This window comes from Bubalus kerabau, chromosome 6, assembly GCF_029407905.1.
Source record: "Bubalus kerabau isolate K-KA32 ecotype Philippines breed swamp buffalo chromosome 6, PCC_UOA_SB_1v2, whole genome shotgun sequence".
NCBI lineage: Eukaryota > Metazoa > Chordata > Mammalia > Artiodactyla > Bovidae > Bubalus > Bubalus kerabau.
Window position 1 is genome coordinate 38,996,022 of NC_073629.1, and position 17,412 is coordinate 39,013,433.

Sequence of the window (17,412 nt, forward strand, 5' to 3'; positions counted from 1 at the left end):
ACAAAACAGTATGTAGTCAGTTCTGTCTGCCTTTATTCACATAGCATAATGCTTTGAAGGTTCATTTATGTTGGGCTTTGCATCAGCAGTTCACTCATTTTTAATCACTGAACGGTATTTTATTATAAGAATATAACAAAATGTGCTTACCCATTCATCATTTGGTGGACATTTGGATTGTTTTCGGTTTTGAGGTAGTATGAAATAGCTTATATGAACATTTGCATACAGTACATTGCATAGGCCTATGTTTTCTTTTTTTCTTGGGCAAATATCAAGTATCAGAGTATTGACTGACTTGGAAATGTGTGCTTAATTATATAAAAACCTACAGAGTATTTTAAAATGGCTATTCCACTTTCCATTCCCATACCAGACACATAAGATTCCCAGTTGCTTGGTATCCTTGTTAATACTGGTTTTCTACTTCTTTTTAAATTTTAGCTCTTCTAGTATTAATTAGTCTTTCAGTTGCTTTTATCACATCTTCTTTCATCTCACTGATTCTTGGATGTCCTGCCCTATTACTTTTTTTTTAACAAGGCAAAATGGAGAAGATGGCAGTTTCTTTAGTTAAACTAAATATCCTCAAATCTGTTTATTTTATGGGAGAAATGATAGAGATAGGGTTGGAAGGTGGTATTGGGTATATGTGGGTACAGGTGATGGTCGTAAAGAAGAAAATGGAGAAACACTTTTATAGACATCTACCTAAACTTAATTTAGAAATGACTCAATCTATGGAGAAGGAAATGGCAACCCACTCAAGTATTCTTGCCTGGAACACTTGATAATGGTGAGCTACATAAAATTCTCTCATTGGCCATCGAATTATACCATTTGATTAAAGTATCCTAAATCTTTTACACACATTAGAAATTGGGTTTCTTCTTATTGTAGAGTTGTAAGAATTCTCGATGTGAATATAAATAAATATAGATACATGTTACATAAATATAAATAAATGCTAGTCTCCTAGTACATATCTTGGTTTTCACTTTGTTAGTAATATTTCCAAGTATTAAATTTTTTTTTCACAATTTTTTTTTAATTTTTTTTTAATTTTATTTTATTTTTAAACATAACTGTATTAGATTTGCCAAATATCAAAATGAATCCGCCACAGGTATACATGTGTTCCCCATCCTGAACCCTCCTCCCTCCTCCCTTCCCATTCCATCCCTCTAGGTCGTCCCAGTGCACCAGCCCCAAGCATCCAGTATCGTGCTTCGAACCTGGACTGGCAACTCATTTCATACATGATATTTTACATGTTTCAATGCCATTCTCCCAAATCTTCCCACCCTCTCCCTCTCCCACAGAGTCCATAAGACTGTTCTATACATCAGTGTCTCTTTTGCTGTCTCGTACACAGGGTTATTGTTACCATCTTTCTAAATTCCATATATATGCATTAGTATACTGTATTGGTGTTTTTCTTTCTGGCTTACTTCACTCTGTATAATAGGCTCCAGTTTCATCCACCTCATTAGAACTGATTCAAATGTATTCTTTTTAATGGCTGAATAATGTTTAGTATCATATATTGACACATATGGATCTAGAAAAATGGTATTGATGAACCAATTTTCAGGGCAGGAGTAGAGACAGAGATGTAAAGAAGAGACTTGTGGACCCAGTGGGGAAAGAATAGGATGGGATGAACTGAGAGAATAGCATTGAAATATATACATTACCATATGTAAAACAAGTAAGTACTGGGAAGTTACTGTGTAGCACATGGAGCTCAGCCTGGTGCTCTGTGACCATCTAGAGGGATGGGATGGCGGTGGTGTGTGTGTGTGGCAGGGAGGCTCATGAGGTAGAGAATATTTGTATACTTATGGCTGGTTCACATTGCTGTACAGCAGAAATCAACACAATATTGTAAAAAGTTATCTTCCAATTAAAAATAAAATAATTAAAAGTATTTTTGATGTTTATTGTTTTTCAGCCACTAAGTCAATGTCTATACCATATATTTCTTTCTATATATGGTTAATATTTTTTGTATACTAAGAATTATTTCCCTAACCAAATTCACAACAATTTTCTTGCATGCTCTTCTAGAATTTTTATAGATTTGGCTTTTACATTTAGATCTACCATCAATTTCAATGTATTCTTTTTTATATGCTGCTGCTGCTGCTAAGTTGCTTCAGTCGTGTCTGACTCCACACGACCCCATAGACGGCAGCCCACAAGGCTCCCCCATCCCTGGGATTCTCCAGGCAAGAAGACTGGAGTGGGTTGCCATTGCCTTCTCCCTTTTTTATATGGTAAAAGGTAAATTCTTAGCTCAGTCTGCTATAGCAAAATGCTATATACTGTAAGGCTTAAACAACAGATATTTCTCAGTTCTGGAGACCTGGAAGTCCAAGATCAAGATTCCAGCATATCCAATTTTTGAACATTTTTCCTAGCTTAAAGATGGCCACTTTCTTGCTGTATCCTCACATGGCAGGATGACAGAAAGAAGTCTAGTCTCTTCCTTTTCTTACAGAGACACTAATCCCATCATGGGAGCTCCATGGTCTTCACCATCTAAACCTAATTACCTCTCAAAGGTCTCACCTCCTAATATCATCACATTGAAGATTGAAAGATGTTTCAATCACCCTATTTCCATTAAATTATCTTGGATCACTGTCAAAAAATCAGTTGATTCATCTATTTCTGGACTCAGTTGTATTCCCTTGAGGGAAAAACACATCTATATTTAATATTATAGCAATAAAGCAGCTTTAAGGAACTATATTTTTCATACAATAAAAGCCAATCAATAAACTTTTACTTTGATGGGTTTCAGTGACATTCTTGGGCTTCCCTGGTGGCTCAGATAGTAGAGTGTCTGCCTGCAATGCAGGAGACCCGGGTTCGATTCCTGGGTTGGGAAGATCCCCTGAAGAAGGAAATGGCAATCCACTCCAGCACTCTTGCCTGGGAAAGCCCATGGACGGAGGAGCCTGATAGGCTACAGTCCAAGGAGTGGCAAAGAGTTGGACACAACTGAGCGACTTCACTTTCATTTTTCACTTGATTACGTCTTTAAAACAGAGTTCTCTCATATTAAACACTTGAAGTCTATTTCTTTAGCAGATATAGTCAATTGTGATTATCTACTTCTTCTTGAGGAAACTTTCATAGTGTGATTGTAAGGAACTTTTCTAGTTCATCTATATTCAATTAAAAACTTTTTATAATAGACTTCTATTACTTTAATGTCTTTTGGGTTGGTAGTAATGTCTCCTCTTTCATGCCTGATATACTAGTTTCTTTCTTCTTTTTTAACTGATTAATCGAGCTAGATATTTATCGTTTATAAATCTTTTTTTGTGAAATGAGATTTTGCTTTTTCTACTTTAATGTTCTCTTCTTCCATTACTTTTCCATTACTATTTCCTTATTCCTACTCCTTAGGATTTAATTTGCTTTCTTTACTAGCTTATTAAGGTATATACATAGTTCATTGAACTGAGAACTTCTATTTTCTTGCAATGTCAGTCTTTAAATATAAAAATTTCTCTGTAGGTACTGCTTTAGGTATATCCCACACATTTTGATATATTGTGTTTCCTTTTTCACTCAAACCTGTATTTTCTAACTTCATTAGTTATTTCTCTTATGACACATTAACACATGAATTATTTCAGAATATCTTGACATTTCTAAATATTTGGCAATTTTCTGCATATCTGTTAATGATTTTTACTTTGATTCCATTATGGTCAAAGTACATATATTGTATAATTTCAGTATTTTTTTTTTTCATTGAAGCTTGTTTTATGGCCCAGAATATGATCTCACTTTTATAGTATTTCTTATGCATCTGAAAACAAAATACATTTTGGTATTTTAGGGTTGGATGATGTATGAATATCAATTAGGTCAGTTTTAGTAGTCACATTTTCTTAGGTATTCCGTAGTCACACTGATCTTTTTTTTCATACTTGTTACATCAGTTACTGAGAGAAAGGAATCAAAATCTATTACTTATTTTTAGACTTGTTATTCTTCTTTGAATTTCTGTATGTTTCTGGGTTTTGAGTATTTTGAGGCTCTATTAGGTTACTTTAACATGCTTATTATCTTTTGACAAATATAACTTATCATTTTGAAACATTTCTCTTCATGCCTAGTAATCTATCCATTCCAGCTTTCTGGAGCTTCTCCTAGTGCTTGTTGCTGCTGCTGCTGCTGCTAAGTCGCTTCAGTCGTGTCTGACTCTGTGCGACCCAATAGATGGCAGACCACCAGGATTCTCTGTCCCTGGGATTCTCCAGGCAAGAATACTAGAGTGGGTTGCCATTTCCTTCTCCAATGTAGGCATGCGTAGTCATGTCTGACTCTGTGCAACCCTATGGACAGCAGCCCACCAGGCTCCTCTGTCCACAGGATTCTCTAGGCAAGAACATTGGAGTGGGTTGCCATTTCCTTCTCTGCTCCTAGTCTTGCATACATATATAATATATATATTTTTTCCTTATAACTTTTTATTTTAAAATACTTTTAGATTTACAGAAAAACTGCAAAGATAATGCAGAGGTCTTGTAGGTCTTCATAGAACTGTTCAACTTCAGCTTGTTCAGCATTACAGGGTGGGATATAGACTTGGATTAAGTACTTTGTATTAACTGTATGGAATACTATATTTAGTTTTATCAGAAACTGTGAAATTGACTTCCAAAGCAGCTACATCATTTTGAAAAAATGAGAGTACTTGTCATCTTCAGCAAATATACTGTCAAGTGATCTTAGTTTTAATATTTAACCATCCAAATATTAGTGTTAGTTGGTGTGAAAATGTTTTTGTCTTTAAATACAGGTAACCTAGCTATGGAAATCTAGGTGGACAGTTTTTCTTATTTTAAAACCTTGATAAAATAACTCCATTTTTGGAGATTCTTAGTTTCTAATAGATTTTCTGTCATTCTATCTGTAGTCATTTATATGGTGCATATTTTTTTCCTTTGGCTTTTTAAAAAGATATTATCCTTATCACTGCTTTATTAGCAACTTAATTTTGATATATAGCTCATTTATGTTTATTCTATTTGAAGTTTAATAACTTGGGTGTGTGGATTTACACTTTTCATCCAATTTGGGAAGAATTTTAAGTTTCTTTTTAAAATAATTTTCTGCTCCCCTTCTTTTCTGGGAGTCTAGTCACACATTTTTTTAAATCACTAGCTATTAAGTCTTGTAGTTTTTTTTTTGTCTTTAGATCTGATTTTATGTTGCATAGTTCCCTCCTATAATCCCCCCACCCCCTCCACCCCCCTGCCACTCTGTGTGGCATGCAGGATCTTCAGTTCCATGATCAGGAATCAACTGGGGCCCCAGCATTGGAACTGCAGAGTCTTAACCACCGGACCACTAAGGAAGTCCCCGTTTCGTAGTTTCTATTGAAATCCACTTATCTGTCCATTCACAAACTGTTATAGGCCTTCATTGGGTACTCACTAGGAAGACTGTAGATAGGGAATAAGATATGAGATAGACCCCTTACTTTTCAAGGTATGGTAAACATATAAAATAGCAATTAAAAGAAAATATAATGTCAACTTTCTTTTGTGGGAAACATAGAGACTTCTTTTATAACTATGGGACTTATCCAGTTTAGAAGATGAAAATGATGGAGATATAAAGGTATCATTAGTTATTGAAACTAAGTCCTAGAGTAGGGGATCAAATAAATCAGCATATTATAGAATAACATTTCTCTGTAGAAAGACTGTGTAATATATGAAAGTCTTAGTCAGTTGTAGTCTATAGAGATTCTAGACTAGAGAAATAATGTTTAACTGATACATACACACACACACACACACACACACACACACACACACACACACACCCCAGTACATAGGTACTGGTCAGTTCTAAAGTCATTCACCTCAAGATAATATGTAAGCCTGGAGAAGGGGAGAAATTCTTCAGGGGAAGTTCATGTAGGTAATTCAATCAACTGTGGCAATTTAGAAAAAGCAATATTTAACCTGAAAATACAAGGGTTAATGGCAAAAGATAAGGACCTTGAGGTAGCTGAACTGTGCAGTGTCTATTCTAGTAACCAGCTTGAAGCTCTGGGTGCCTTGGTTTTTGGAGGTAAAATAAAAAAGATATAGTCTGTTACTCAAGAGATATATCTTCCATTCTCCCAGTTACTTTTTCAATTCTTCCTACACATGCCATTTCTCACATGCTATGGAAAAGCATCTGTAACTCATTCTGAAAAAGGGTAGTAAATGGGTTGAATGGTAAAACTACTTGTCAAAAAACTGAACAGGCCTCTAGCAAGAAACTATAGAAAATCAGCCTTGTGTCATACTTACCACAACCCAGAATTCAAAGGCTTTAACTACATTTCAGTGGCAATCCTGGAAACTGTGTGGTGTATGTAATGTAAACAATTATCTATTCTCACTGGGAAACTTGACTTCCATTCCATGAGCAGTCCTAAAATTGGCTCTTTATTCCTATAATTACATAAGAAACACTCCACCTACTTTGTATGTCAAAGTCTTCAGTTAATCTAATTAAAGGTGAGGCAAGAGAGCCTTTATTAGAGAAAAAGAGAAACAGAGTGAAATACAGGATATCTTCTGTAACATACATTTAATAAATCTAATTTTATATGAATTATGAGTAGAATATGAAGGGATACATAAGATAGAATTGCTCATTATTCTTGATCTCTTATACATAAATACAAACACCCCAGAATATGATTTACAAATTTTTGAAACAAGGCATTCATTATTAAGAGAACACAACCTTGATGAGAACTACTACTCATTCAGTTTTGCATCAGTTCAGTTCAGTTCAGTTGCTCAGTTGGGTCCGACTCTTTGCGACCCCATGAATCGCAGCATGCCAGGCCTCCCTGTCTTTCACCAACTCCCGGAGTTCACTCAGACTCACGCCCATCGAGTCACTGGGACATAAATAGTTCTTGGTATTTGTTCATCTGGTTCTTATTAACTGTTGTTCTGAAGAAATTAGTTAGTGTTGCAAGATTCTAGGGTAAACCTAAAATATTTACGGACAAGGGGGAATGTATCTTTGAAAACATTTTTGGCAATGGTGATACCAAACATTTGAATTTCTCAATTTTACAATGTTGCTGATATTAATCCTAACATACAGGATTTGAAGTTTTTACAGCAAAGAAGTTTATTAAACATAGACTGCCTGGTTTTTGAGGTGACCAATGTAAACTAATACACCTCTTAAAACAAAACACACTCACTCTCCTTAATAATCCGAATATGCTTGTTTAGTGAATCAATTAAAAAAAACCTCCATGCATCTCATAAAATACTTTATGTATTTCCTCAGTCAGTCTAACTCCACCTTGGGAAATTTTGCATGCAATACAAAGAGAAAACCACCAAAGAAAATTTATGTGTTAACTGACCATCTTGAATGGCCCTTTAAAAGTCATTTTAAGTCACTATTGTAATACTGGAAAGGAAAAATTAAAATAAAGGGTGAGAATTACCAATCTTGAATTTCTTGCTGATATGGCACACTTCATGGCTTCCCAGGTAGCTCAGTGGTAAAGAACTTACCTGCCAATGCAGGAGACAAAAAAGATGAATGTTCAATTCCTGGATTAGAAAGATTACCTGGAAGAGAGCATGGCAACCCACTCCAGTATTCTTGCCTGGAGGATACCACGGACAAAGGTGCCTGGCCAGCTACAGTCTATGGAGTCGCAAAGAGTCAGACACGACTGAGCACGCTCAGAAGCATACAATGGCAAAACCAATACAATATTGTAAAGTAATTAGCCTCTAATTAAAATAAATGAATTAAAAAAATAGTAAGCTTTAACCATATAAGCATATTGAAAAGCAGAGGCGTTACTTTGCCAACAAAGGTCCGTCTAGTCAAGGCTATGGTTTTTCCTGTGGTCATGTATGGATGTGAGAGTTGGACTGTGAAGAAGGCTGAGCGCCCAAGAATTGATGCTTTTGAACTGTGGTGTTGGAGAAGACTCTTGAGAGTCCCTTGGACTGCAAGGAGATCCAACCAGTCCATTCTGAAGGAGATCAGCCCTGGGATTTCTTTGGAAGGAATGATGCTGAAGCTGAAACTCCAGTACTTTGGCCACCTCATGCGAAGAGTTGACTCACTGGAAAAGACTCTGATGCCGGGAGGGACTGGGGGCAGGAGGAGAAGGGGACGACAGAGGATGAGATGGCTGGATGGCATCACTGACTTGATGGACGTGAGTCTAGGTGAACTCCAGGAGTCGGTGATGGACAGGGAGGCCTGGCGTGCTGCGATTCATGGGGTTGCAATGAGTCGGACATGACTGAACAACTGAACTAAGCTGAACTGAACCATATAATATAATGTCTGTTTGTTTTCTAGAAATATTGTAAGCCAAAATTTCAAGAATCCTTCTAGGATAATCCATTTAAAGCATAAAATATTCTCTCACTCTTGATTAAAATCCGTACATGGGTTTCTCCACTTTCCAGGAATAAAATTTGTATTTTAATTTTATTGTCATGACAATACAATCTTACTGGAGTAGTGCTATTTTTAGGCTTTGGTCTCATCCACCTCACTATGCCTATTATTCTTCAGTCATTCTGGAAATTCTCTTCACACCCTGTTGCCCTCTACTTGTAATAGACTCCCTGCTGAAGTACACCTTCCTCTGAGTCCTTACCCTTTATAACTCTCCTGTGTTATGTCTCAGAATATATTGCCTTCCTCTGCTCCCTTTGCAACATAATTTTAATGTTACTATAAAATTTATCAAATTGAATTTTTATTTTTGTTTCCACTATTGTATGGTGAAAGGAAGAAACTGCATGTGTATTCCTATAGTTACATTTGTTCATTTCTGTGTTCGTGCTCTTAGAACACATGGTGAAATTAGATTAAATTTATCCTTTATTGCACTTTATCTACTAGGTAAACATTAGGCAATTTTTACTTTATGTTAAAATACACTATTTTAAATTCATTTCACACTTATATGAATTTCATATTTTTCACTTGCTCTAATAAATATTTTTACATCTAAAGACTTCTCATCCTGGGCATCTATAGATCAGTGTGCACTTAAACTTTTAATATATGTAAGATTTTCAGTTCCTATGCATATAACAATTGATTAAAACTTGCAATCACTTTTGAAAAGAAAAAATATAGGTTGTGAGAATAAGTTCTTGCAATATTAATAATTCTACAGAACTTTCCCTTGTAGTATCTTTAAAATATTAACAATTAAATCATTAGTCAGAATCAAAATCTGCAGCAAATATTTATGTTTATGATTTTATATATATATAGTTAAACCATTGCTGTTTATGATTAAACAACAAATGTTTATGATTATATATATTCAATAGATATATATATAACTTCTGCTACAAGGATAATGAAAACTACAGATATGGTACTTTAAATAGGATGACCAATTTAAACCTTATAGCCAGGCAGGCTTGAATTTACAGTATATAAAGCTAAAGAAAATCTAAAATCGTGGTTGTACATAATACTTTTCAGAAGGTTTTTATATGTATGTGTGTGTGTGTGTATATATATATATGTTAAAACATATAGGTTTTTATATGTATATATATGTTAAAACATATGTTTTTATGTGTGTATATATATGTTAAAACATATAGGTTTTTATATGTATGTTAAAGTATGTCTTAAAACAAAGAGGTTTTTATATGTATATCTGTAATGCATTATGTACAACGACAATTTTAGATTTTCTTTAGCTTTATATACTATAAATTCAAGCATACCTAACTGACTGTAAGGTTTAAATTGGTCATACTATTTAAAGTACCATATCTGTAGTTTTCATTATCCTTTTTGTAGCAGAAGTTTCGGAGAAGGCAATGGCAACCGACTCCAGTACTCTTGCCTGGAAAATCCCATGGACGGAGGAGCCTGCTAGGCTGCAGTCCATGGGGTCGCTAGGAGTCCGACAGGACTGAGCGACTTCACTTTCACTTTCATGCATTGGAGAAGGAAATGGCAACCCACTCCAGTCTTCTTGCCTGGAGAATCCCAGGGACGGGGGAGCCTGGTGGGCTGCCATCTACGGGGTCGCACAGAGTCAGACACGACTGAAGCGACTTAGCAGCAGCAGCAGCAGCAGCAGTTTTGCTTCTGTTCCATACCAATCCTATTGCATCTATCAACAGAATTTATCACAGTGGATCACAAAGCATAATCTTCTCAATTATTCTCTCTATCTCTGAGACTAAGGACAGGGTGTTTCATGTTCCATTTATTCTCTTGTGGAGCATTTGTTTCAGGCAGTTTATACTCATGCTTCATGTATTGTTAATTCTTTCCCATATTTCTTTTTGACACTGAAGCTGTGGATATTAATCCTGCCAAAGCAATGCATTGTTTTCATTTTTTTTAATGTATTTACCTCCTTCAGATGTTTCGCTTTTATTTCATTTGATCTCTTTAAAAAAAAAATTCCACTGGAAAATTGTTCCTATTCAGTCTGATTTAAAAAAAAAAAAGCAACACATTTCTTCATGTAATTTACACTTTACTGTTTAAAAGGATAGATAAGAAACAATATTTACCCTGTTATTTTTTTAGTACTCTATATTGTGTGTTCTCAGGGTTTATGCAAATACCTTATGTTAAATCTTGCAGATACTACAAAATGCTTTAGAAACAGTATTAATATTTTTCTTGAAATGGTGAAAAAAACAGTAATAATCAAAAGTAAATGAAAGCTTTATTTTATGGTAATAATGCTTAGAAAATATGTAAAATGTATATAGTCAAAATATTGTTTAGTGATATTTTTGTTTTATCAAAATATTCTATTAGCATTGTATTTCTATTGAAAATGAATTATTGCATACACAGAAAAGTGTATGGTTCATAATTGTAAAGCTTGATGAACTTTCACAAAGTGAATTCATCTGTTAAGCAATCACCTAGATCAAGAAACAACATACTTAACAGAACCTTCAAAGCTCCCTTATATTTCTTTCCTGTTACAAGTCCTCTCGCCAAGGGTAACTAATATCCTTATTTCTAAATCTACATAGATTCATTTTGCCAGTTCTATAATTCTATCCAGATTTAATCATTGTTTTCTTTAATTCAATGTTATGATTTTAAGAGAAATTCACTTGTACTAATAATTATCAAATTTCACTACATAGTTGCTTGGTTCAACTCATTGCAACCCCATGGACTGTAGCCTGCCAGGCTCCTCTGTCCATGGAATTCTCCAGGCAAGAATGCTGTAGTGGGTAGCCATTCCCTTCTCCAGGAGATCTTCCTGACCCAGGGACCAAACTCCTGTCTCGCACATTGCAGGTAGATTCTTTACCATCTGAACCACCAGGAAAGCCCTATATAGTAGAAATCCATGTGTAGTGAGGTATCTTGAGAGAATGAGACTTGCACAATGCAAATTAGCTGACAATCATTATTTTGTATCTTTTAATATAATGTAACATATTATGGTTCACTTTTGATCTAATTAATATGTGCACTTTGTAATTTAGTGTTAAACTAATTTTCAAAAAATGTTCAAGTAACTTAAAAAGAACCAGGTAAAGAAAAAAAAAATAATACTGAGGATACAATATTTATCTTTAACATTGCTACTTACTTTAACATCTTTTTATTTGATATTAGTATTGCCACATTAGCTTTCTTTAGTGTTCACAAAGTATCTCTTTCCATCCTTTTCCTTTCATCTTTATGTAACATCATTATATTTAAAATATATCTCTTGAAAGCAGCACATAGTTAGTTTGACTTTTCTTTAATCAAGTTTGACAATATTAATCTTTACATGGATAATTTGTTGAATCTATATTTAATGCAATTGCACTGTTGAGTTTATGACTATCATATTACAATTTTTTAATCAGTTTATCAGTTTTATATTCTGCTTTCCTCTTTTCTTGTCTTATTTTTAGGTTTTTACTTATCAAATACAAAGAAGACAGTCAGGAAAGCATAGCCCTGTATCAGTCTCAGTCTCATCAATAGTGAAAGAAACAAGGTGGAATGAAAGTCAGACTCATTGGTGTATTACTCAATATTTGCTATGGAAACACAAAATCCCAAATTGATTACGGATAACGATAACAAGCAGCTTTTTCATCCTTTCTTTAGGTCATCTCATTTTGGGACTTGAAATGAAGGAGCTGTCCAACCACTCAAGTTAATTTAAAATCTTTTCACAGATTTAGAGTACAACCTGTTTTGTTCACAGTCCATGATCAAAACAGATCACAATCGCCAAATTCACAATCACAAATTCAAATGTACTAAATTTGGAAAATATACTCTGTCTACACCAAGAGCAATGAGAGAGAATATAGTTGTGAAAAAATAATACACTTTACCAAAACCTGAATTAAGAGAGGAGTAGAAAGTTACATTTTCTGGCACATACAGAATAGATACCTGATACACTCTTCCTCTAAAATAATTAAAATAAAAAAATACTATAAATGTTTAATTGATATAACAAGCATGCTTTTATTTTTTTATATGTATTTTATTTTATTTTTAACTTTACAATATTGTATTGGTTTTGCCATATATCAACATGAATCTGCCACAGGTTTACATGTGTTCTCCATCCTGAACCCTTGTCCCTCCTCCCTCCCCGTACCACCCCTCTGGATCATCCCAGTGCACCAGCCCCAAGCATCCAGTATCGTGCATTGAACCTGGACTGGCAACTCATTTCATATATGATCTTATACATGTTTCAGTGCCATTCTCCCAAATCATCCCACCCTCTCCCTCTCCCTCTCCCACAAAAATAAGACTGAAAACCAGAAGCAGGAGGCTTAAGTCCAAACCCTGACTCCAGGAAACTCCTGACTCCAGGGACCATTAATTGACAGGAGCTCATCAAACGCCTCCATACCTACACTGAAACCAAGCACCACACCAGGGCCAACAAGTTCCAGAGCAAGACATACCCTGCAAATTCTCCAGCAACACAGGAACACAGCCCTGAGCTCCAATATACAGGCTGCCCAAAGTTACTCCAAAACCACAGACACCTCATAACTCATTACTGGACACTTCATTGCACTCCAGAGAGAAGAAATCCAGCTCCACCCACCAGAACGCCGACACAAGCTTCCCTAACCAAGAAACCTTGACAAGCCACCTGTACAAACCCACACACAGTGAGGAAACTCCACAATAAAGAGAATTCCACAAACTGCCAGAATACAGAAAGGACACCCCAAACTCAGCATGCTTTTAAATACACAGTTAAATTTATCAAAAGTTAAGGACAAAATCCAACACCCATAAAATAAAGGGTAACTTGCAATTTTCAGACACCGTTTGATTTCTCAACTTGAACCAGAGAGAGAGCCCAGGGTCCTTGACAGGGTAGACATAGCTCCAGTCAAGACAGAGGTGATCAGGAAAGCTCTGGCCTTACTTGTAGGTATAGTGTGAATAATTTGTTCATCCACTAAGTCATATCTGACTCTTTGTGACCCCATGAACTGTAGAACACCAGGTTTCCTTTTCCATTACTATGTCCCTGAGTCAGTGATTCCATCCAATAATCTCCTCCTCTGTTGCCCCCTTCTCCTCTTGCACTCAATCTTTCCCAACATCAGAATCTTTTCCAATGAGCTGACTCTTTGCATCAGGTACCCAAAGTATTGGAACTTCAGCTTCAACATCAGTCCTTCCCATGAATATTCAGGGTTGATTTCCTTTAGGACTGACTGGTTTGATCTCCTTGCAATACAAGAGACTCTCAAAAGTATTCTCCAACACCAAAGTTCAAAAGCAAAAAATCGCCAGTGCTAAGCCTTCTTTACAGTCCAACTCTCACATCCATACATGACTAATGAAAAAACCATAGCTTTGACTATATGGACCTTTGTTGGCAAACTGACATCTCTGCTTTTCAATATGCTAAGTTTGTCATAGCTTTTCTTATGAGGAGCAAACATCTTTTAATTTTATGGCTGGAGTCACCATCCATACTGGTTCTGGAGCCCAGAAAAATAAAATCTGTCATTGTTTCCATTTTTACCCCCATCTATTTGCCATGAAGTGATGGGACTGGATGCTATGATCTTCATTTTTTCAATGCTGAGTTTTAAGCCAGCTTTTTCACTCTCTTCTTTCACCGGCATCAAGAGGCTCTTTAGCAAAGGATAGAGAGGCATATTCTGATCAGCGTGTTTCTATAAGAATATCAGATGTGCGAACTCTCCAGGTGGGTCTTTCAATCCAAAAGAGCCACCCATGTGACACGTGTAACCTGATCTTCAAAGGCATTTTGCAGCTGGCTGGCCAACAGGGAGCACCTCCTGGGCAGCAACCATATCTATGTAAATCATGTGGGAAAGCCCTCTGGTTCAGTGTAAACCTTGACCAAATCCAGCGGCAGCGGATTTATCTCTCTGTGGAGAGTCAGTCCCCAGAAAAAAAAAGGTCTGGGCATCCTCTGTGGATAGCTGCAGATGCCACGTTAGGGAAGGCCTGTATGTGCAGGGAACATAAGGAAGACTTCTTGGCTGGCTCTGGACTTGTCCAGAACTGTGCCACTCACAACTGGGAGAATCCATACAAGAGTGCTGAGTGTTAGGAGGCCCTTCACACCAGGCAAAGGGATTACCAATGCAGTGAAAGTGGGGAAGCTTATAGCCACAAAGAGGATTACGTTCAGTACCAGGAAATACACACAGGAGAAAAGGCTTATGAGTGTGATGAACATGAGATGCTCTTTAGCCACAGCTCCTACTTTCTATCACACAGGAAAATTCACAGCAGAGTAATGCCTTATTAGTGCAATGACGGTGGGAAAGATTTCAGCTACAACTCCAGCCTCAAAAGTTCCAGAGAACTTACACAGATTCAAGGTGTTTTGAGTGTGCTCAATGTGGGAAATCCTTTTGACAGGAAATCTCACTTCATTCAGCATCAGAGAATTCACACTGGAGCAAAACTTTATGAATGCAACACATCTAGGAAAGCCTTCGGTTGCAAAGACACACTTACACAGCAACAGAAAATTCTCAGTGGAGAAAAGCCTTCTATGTGTGGCAGTTGTGGGAAAGCTTTTATGCATAAAGATGTACTTGTTGAGCACCAGAAAATCTACACTAGACGGAAGTCTTGTGAGTGTGATGAATGTGGGAAATTCTTTAGCCACAGTTCTTACATTAAAATACATAAAGTAATTCACAGGGTAACAAAGCCTTTTGTATGCAGTGAATGTGGAGAGCATACATCAGTAAGCCATACCTTAGTCAACACAAGAAAGTTCACACCATAGTAAAGTCTGTGGATGAACTGAATGTGGGAAATGTGTTGATAATGCCAGCCTCATTAAAGACCAAAGACATCACACTGAAGCAAGGCCTTATGTGTTCAGAAAATTCAGCCTTCTATAGGCTCTCCCTCCTTCCTTGGCCCATGAAAGTTCACAATGAAAAGAGGCCTCATGAATGAAGTTTGCCTACATTTACTAAGTTAATTTGGACCAGAACCTTCACTCTAGAGAGAGGCCTAAGAGAGTAGCGGGAAACATTCTTTATCCTTGCTCCACATAGTATGACTCATAAAAGAGAAAAACTCTGAAAATAGACTTTGCAATGGAACCACCAACTGGAAGTTGAACTTCATACATCCACACAGGGGAGATATTTCAAATACCAGGTATGTGGGATGCTTTCTGAAGCTACTTTATATTTTCTAACCTTCCCAGAACTGTCCCATGCCCTGAGGTGTATCATTGCTGGTGTCTACTGAAAAACTCCCACTTCTACCAGCAGATGGGCCATGCACTGTGTGTCTCTGACCCCAGTGTACTCAGGTGAGGCAGACTGACAATCTGTCCTATTTCCTAGGGGTAATCATGAATGATATGAATCCACTGGTGATCCTCATTCTCTACCCCCTAGTGGTTTCAGTGTGAACATGACCCATCTCTTGCCAAAAAGATCTGAGTTAGAATCTGCTGCAGTTTTCCAAAGGTTTCCATTTTTCATGGACAGTATTGATTTCATATGAGCTAGCTGAAATGGATTTCCTCAGCCTCTAATAAATCACTCAACCTCAGAACTGCCTGAACTACACGGATCTGACCTGTGCAATGAAAAAGCCTTATTGTAAAAGACTTTACTCTGTACTATTCAACTGGTGGGGTTGATTGAGAAAAAGAAATAGGCTTTCAAGAGACAAAACTCAGAGCTCATTTTCCCTTTCACATCTACAAAAGTTCTGATTGATTTCCACAGTTAGGAATAAAACTAAGACTAAACAGCTAAGCAATGTCAGCTAAGCAATGTGGTAGGCACTAGCCAGGCTTCCCTGATGGCTCAGTGATAAAGAACTCACCTGCCAAGACAGAAGATGTGGGATATTCCCTGGGTCAGAAAGATCCCCTAGAGAAGGAAAAGGCAACTCATTCCAGTCTTCTTGCCTGGGAAATTCCATGGATAGAGAAGCCTGGTGGGCTACAGTCCATGGGGTCGCAAAAGAGTCAGACACAATTTAGCGACTAAAGAACAACAAAGGACAAAATTCAGAACCCCCCAAATAAAGAGTGAACTGATACCAATAAGCTAATACTAAAGGTAAACTGACCTTGGGAAATTCTCAAATTTTGAGATCCAGAAACTTGGGCTTTAATAACCATATAGATTATTAAAGACAAATACGTGGGTCTAACCAACTAACAGAGCTGTACTTTAGACCCTCACAGACAAGGAAAAGATACCCACTGAAAGAAAAACACAGCTACAAAGTAACGGAGCTGCTGGGAAAGTAACTAAGGAAACATTTCCTTAAGTTTAGGCTCTGAGTTTAAAAAATAAACAGTCCTCTGAGAATTTAAAATCACTGCTCTAGCCAGACATTATTGCATGATATGTATTATCACATTACTTGGACATTATTATAACCTGGTCCTGTCGAATGAGGTGGCCCTATGTAGTAGAAGGGGGACACTTTCAGATATACCTAACAATATTCTCACTAACAGAGCTTAAATAAATTATACAACTAAAACCAAAACAAACCACCATGAAAATCAAACAAAACGAAGAAATGCCCCAATTATATGGACTTCAAACAGAATGATCAAAAGGTAAAATAAGACAGACTTAAAATTATTTAAAACTAAAAGGCTTAAAATCTAAAAATCAGTTCAGATCAGTCGCTCAGTCATGCCCAACTCTTTGCAACCCCATGGACTGCAGAACACCAGGCTTCCCTGCCCATCAACAACTCCCAGAGCATACTCAAACTCATGTCCATTGAGTTGGTGATGCCATCCAACTGTCCCATTTTCTGTCGTCCCCTTCTCCTCCCGTCTTCAATATTTCCAAGCATTCAGGGTCTTTTCAAATGAGTCAGTTCTTCACATCAGGTGGCCAAAGTATT